Source organism: Neopsephotus bourkii, unplaced genomic scaffold (assembly GCF_033783945.1).
Source record: "Neopsephotus bourkii isolate Nb327-2 ecotype Australia unplaced genomic scaffold, CSIRO-AGI_Nbou_v1 NB_1778, whole genome shotgun sequence".
NCBI lineage: Eukaryota > Metazoa > Chordata > Aves > Psittaciformes > Psittacidae > Neopsephotus > Neopsephotus bourkii.
Window position 1 is genome coordinate 356,819 of NW_026902252.1, and position 6,000 is coordinate 362,818.

Below are 6,000 nucleotides of genomic sequence, written 5' to 3' on the forward strand. Positions count from 1 at the left end.
GATGCTGGAGCCTGAGAAGTGACGAGTGGCTCTTACTGTGTGACTGCTGACAGCTCCTGACCTAAAGGTGACAACCAGGCTGCACCAGATGAAAACCCTGCTCCCCATCTGCTGCAGGGAGGGGCTGGCACTGGCCAAAGCATCATTGAGATAAAGGGCAGCGAGTGCTGCCCGCTGCACTAGAAAGGCAGTCCCCATCACTGCTGGATCTGCTTTTGCTGGCAGGGTTGTCTCATGCTGTCTGAGGCAGTGATGAACCACAGCAGAGCAGGAGCTGTGTTACAGTGGGTGCCTTCTCTGGAGTAGCAAAACCTTTCCTACCAAGTTTAGGGTGACAGAATGACAGAGTCACAGACTGGTTTGGGTTGGAAGGGACCTTAAAGCTCATCCAGTTCCAACCCCTGCCACGGGGAGGGACCCCTTCCACTAGAGCAGGTAGCCAGCTCTACAGGAGTTTTGGACCGCATCATGTAAATCAATGCCATGATCCAGGCTAAGATCAGCTTCCCCAAATGAGGATGAGGAAACAGGACAAAACCAGTGTCCCAAGATATCATTGTCAATTCCCGTCATAGTAACACCCTGTTGTCCCTTGGAAACATCTTAATTCTCATATAGCACATGCTGGTGAGGAAAGTGTACCAAGTGTTTTCTTTCCTCTGAGTGTAGGATCATTGGATAAAGCTCCACCAAGTGACTCTCCAGGGAACCCACAGGGGAAGATGAGACCAAGGTGAGCTGGTTTCTGAGTTCAGCATCCTGCCAGTGCTCACTTGTGTCACAGAAGAGCCCAGAGGAGCATGTCCAGTGTCTCCTGCTCCTGGTGTCTCACTGAGAGCAGGCAGAGGTCCCACACATCCAAACAGACGTTATCTCTTGTTCCCTGAAAGAACCCTTCTTGCTGAGACAGAGCTCACTGAAGGAGCGAGGACTGCTCTACCTTGCTGTGCCACCATTATCCACACAGCTTGGAAAGCTCACAGCAGGGATTCAAATGGGACCAATGGAGCTGGGACACTAAAACTCAGTCCTCTCCTTTCCAGAGGAGGGCCCCTTTTCTAGAGGGACATGTCCAGGTCTGGCTGGATGGGATCACTCCAGTGGTCAAGTCCAAACCACGCTGTTTTCACAAGCTTTTGACATGTGCATCTTTTCCGTGCAACACAGAGCATGGATCTGCATCTCTTGGAGCATCTCTTGGTGACAGCGGGGCTCTCACATGGTGCAGATCTGCCCACGAAGGGAAAAATAAGTTAGTCAGGGGGATGCAGCCCTGAGCACAGCTCGGTGAGCCACGCTCTAGCCCATACAGCCACATCTTTCCTCTCCTAGTTCACAATCTATCCTGCACTGCAGCCTGCGTGGTGACAAGCTCCATCCCTGCCCTGCGGCTTCTCCTTTGAGCACTTGAGGGCACTGTTGGAGTTCAGAAAGAGGCAGATTTGGGTTCTTGTACCATTCAGAGGCACACCAGTTTGCAGGGACTCTGGTTTCCACTGGAAGCTTCGCTGTTCACATGGGTTTGTAGCTTTGGAATAAACCCCACCTCAGGCAAAAGCTTTCATAGAAAATAAGTGATGGAGACTTCTTTTATCTTCCCTTTACTGTAAGCATTTCCCCTTTCCATCTTTTCAACCCCAAAGCTTCTCTCTTGAGGGTCTGATTTCTGGGAAGAAGGTGGGCTGCACAATGAGGGGGAAGCAGTGAGTTGGTTCACATGGAAATACACTTCACCTGCACAGAGACTCTTTTACGTTTCCAAAGTGCTGTTGATGCAAGGGACTTGCAGCCTGTCCATGTGCAAACACAGATCTTATTGCTCCTAATGTCAGCCTACAAGGGAGCTGGCAGAGCAGGCTGTGCTACGGGGTCAATGCTACAAGGGCTTAGGAGGACTGCACACAGCCCTGGCCTGGGAGGCTGTGCCAGAATAAGTATTTACATGTGCTGGCATAATGTAATTACTAATGGAGCAGAACACCATGCCCAGCCCCTCCAAGCTGTCCCAGAGGAGACACTGGGAGTTACCAAGCAAAGTGCACTCTCTGTGTACCAAACTCCAGATTTCCTCTCACTTCTCCTCCCAAGGGAGCAGCTATTCCATGGTAGAGGAGTCTCTGTCCCTCCTTTGCCCCATCCGCTTGCCTTTGCCAGCACAGTCCAAGGTTGTATTCAGACACTGTAAGTTGCCTTGTTATTCCAGCTAAAGTGCCCTCAAAACTTGATTCTGATGAGGTCTTTTTGGGAAGGGGACATTCACATTAAGAAGCTGGGATTGGAAATGGGTTTGGAGTATGTCACTGCTGTGTTTCTCCAGCCAAACTGAATTTTCACTTAGGAGGTGACTGACTTCCTTATGCCCTCTTGTCGTTTTTGGTTCACCAGCTTCCTTGTCTTTTGACTCTATTGCTTTTCATTGCAGTGATTCCCAGGGTCCCCCCCTCCAAGGACCCTCTGCTTGGCATTTGCCATTCCTTCTCCGTTCTGTGGGGTATGTGGGGAAAGATCTCTTGTGTCCAGGTTCTTACAGGATGCCAGACTGGGTGCACTCTGCTGCTGAGTGTGGTGTCCCAGTGTCTGAGCAGAACATGTTGAGAACATCAGGCTTTCTGAGTGTATCTTCAGTGCATTGTCTCCATCACATTCTGACTTTAGTGTCCTGTAGAGACTCTAGTTCCTGGGCTCTGTGGTTGCTATTGCAGCGATCGTGTATCTGTGACCCATTACTAAATGTGATCAGGTTTCTTCCTGTCTTTTCACATATGGGTTGGAGTTTCAGGAGGCTGCAGAGATTCCTTTCAGGATGGGGCACAGGGCTTGTCTTCAGCTGAGCATCAATATCCAGCCCTGGCACTGCTCCAGGCATGCCTTCATCCTCAACTCAGCATGCCTAGGCATCTGTTCATGATGTCAGTTCTTCAGTCCCCTGGTATTAGTGCCTGGCCTCTTTTAAGCAAAATCCCACCCTAAGTGTGGTCCAGAGCTCACCCCTCACCTGCTGGTAGAAACTGCTGGTGTCTGTCACATTGATTTTCTGAGATCTCACCAACCTTGCTGTACAAGTTATTGTCCTGTCTCAGTACCTCCTTCTTTTGGGATCTTTGTGACTTCCCTTAAGCTTCTCCTTCCAAATGTGCCAGTGCTGTAGCAAGCTAGAAGACTGCAGATCCATCTGCATGTGCAGTGCAAGGTAAGCTTAGCTCAACTTACTTGAACCCTCAGTAGGTGCTTCCTCATGGTGACTGGGCATCACTCAGTGTGTGCACTGCAGAGCTGGGGGGTTCATCCCCTTCCAGAGGATGCAGTCAGCAGCTTGTTTTCTGTCTGAGTGCAACCCCCTTCCTGTCCATAGATGCTCTGTTTACAAAGAAACAAGCTTCTGCCTTGGCAGGATCCTTGCTCCTAGATCTGGAAGCTGCAAACTGCACTGGGCACTGAGCACAGAGCAGTTCCTCCACTGCTGCCTAGTGCCACACGTTATTTCTGGCCATACTATTCCGTTGTGTCCATGGTACATCCCTCTCAGCCAGCATGTCCCAAACACTGGCAGCTACCTCTCATTACCAATCTCATAACTCATAACTGTTAGTCTTGTGACTTTTCTTCTGTATTAGATCTGTTTCTGTCAGCATCTCCTTTACAGGTTCTGCTGTGCCACCTCTGCAGGCCCGTGCTGATGCAGAGTTCCCTACTCCAGAATCAAGTATCTATTTCTTCTCCCGTGTCTTGGCTTTAGGCAAAAACCAGTATCTCTGTGCTCTCATTTTTTCTGGTGACAGCACCCATCAACGCCTCTCTCAGCTGTTGGAGTGCTTCAAACACCATTCCTGGCCTGAAGGGTCTGTTCTTCCAGAAATCATATCCCCACTTAGACAGTAAAGGGTTTCCCTTTAATTTTCCTCTCTTACTTCTGGAGGCCAGCTCTGCTCAGAGCCTGTTTTTCCTTCCGTGCGTGTGCATGGGTTTGTCTGCGCTCCAGCATCCCCGGTGGTCTGAGTCCCTCCATGTTGTCCGTTTGCTCCGTTTCTAGGTGCTGATTTGTTTTCCTATTAATCTCCCTCCCTCCCTTGCTGCAACTCTCCCCAGACTGACCGCTGCCAACTTGCTTCATGTATCATGTGCTGCGTAACAACACAGGGGAAGAGGACTCCGTGCCTGCAGCCCGTTCTCTCTAAGAGCTATTTCCAGAGGGGGCAGGTGCTGGCAGGGCTCCAGCCGTGGCTTGCCGGCAGATTTAGCTGCTCTCCCTCCAAGCTGCCCCTGGGGCACATGTCCCTCAGCACGTCGCATCCCAGTTGCTCCATGGACCATGTTCCTGCTGGGGCAGAGACTCCATCCAGTCCCCTTTTGGGCTCTCGGTGGCTGCACACCAGTGCCTGCTGCTGGCTGGGAGCAGAAGGCACGCTCTGCTTTCCCATCACTGCTGGAGGAGCAAGGGATGGAGGCTCCTGCAGACCCTGGACGGTGCCAAGGTAGTGCTATGGTTTGGATCATGAGCTCCTCTCCAGGCAGCAGGGCAGAGAAGGGCTTGATCTCCATCACTCAACCACGCAGGTAGATCTGTGCCCTGTGTTCCTGCCTGGGAAGCATCCTGCTTTCGGGCCTCCATCACAGAGGAGTAGTGCTCCAAGCACTTTAGAAGTGTCTTTTCTCATGGACTGGGACCTGTCCTGTGTGGTGGGATCACTGAAGGCTGAGTAGAAGAGGCCCTGATGGCTGGCATCCATCGAGGTGGAATCTATCTCTAACTGATGCAGGCAGAGCAACCTGCAGCCCATATGCCATCTCCCAGATATCCCAGTCCAAATGCCAGGCAGGACGTTTTGGGAAGTGGTGTCACAAAGGAGGCCTTTTTTTTGTCAGAGAAAATCAGTTTATGGAGTTGCTGGTAATCGTCTCGCCATCCTCATGCCACAGCTTGTTGTCCCTGCCATCTGCTGACACATTTGCTTGTGCTAAAGATCAAGCTGTGATGATGACTTGGGGGTTAAATATAACCCCCATCTGCTTTCTACAGCAGCCCATAGTCAGCTGGATAGGAACAGTGGAGGGAATGGCAAGGCATGAGAGAAAGGAAAGGAATTATTAAAGTCATCTTTGTCACCCATGAAAACATGCTGTGTTACTGAGTTTGTGGTGAGAGTGGGACTGGTAGGAAAGGACCAGAGCTGCAGTGTTTGCTGCCTGATTGTGGCCTGGAAAATTGCAATCCAGAAAACTCAATGCCCAGTTCATATTGTCCTAAAATAGGTATTTCATTGCAGCATTCCTTATTGGCTCTGTGAAAGCTGAGGCACTGACTTCAGTCTCTTCTTCATGTGGGCAAAACAGGCTCCTGAGAAGAGGAAGGCTGATCTGGACCCTGGACAGGGGAGGATGGAGACAGTCTTCTGTGTGCTCCACACTCCCTTTGCTGTGACAGAGCAGCCCCCAGCCCTTTGTGACATGGGAAAACAGGTTACCCCTGACCAATGCTGCTTGGCAACTCCAACCCACCTGGGTCAGCACTGGCACCGAATATCCTCAAGGATTCATTATGTTTTCACATGGGAGGATAGCTCATTCTCTGTGTGAGCTGCCCCTGTCCAGCAGCCTCCCTGCAGAGCCCAGACCTCCTCCTCCCAGCCCCAGCCCATGCTCCTGCCCTGGGGAACACAGAGGTGACTGACACTGTTAATGCAGCAGCCCTGCCTGCCCTGAGTCCCATAGGGATCACCGGGGCATGGAAGTCATGGCATTTATAAGTATTGATCCTGTCCTTGGGGAAGTTCACCCTTTGGAGAGGGAGGTTTTTCCAAACAGCAGCAAATAGAGATGCTGGAGTTACTCTGTCAATAGCATGGATGTGTGTGGCTGCCCTGTGTGCCAGGTTGTCCCTCTCCTTGGGGGCTCTGCAGTGTTCATTTTCAGGTCTCTCTAGGCAGGGCAGACCTGGGAAAGGTCTGTGTCACAGAGCTGTTTGCAAGGGAAGTGTTGTAGACCTCTGACTGTGTTAGCCCC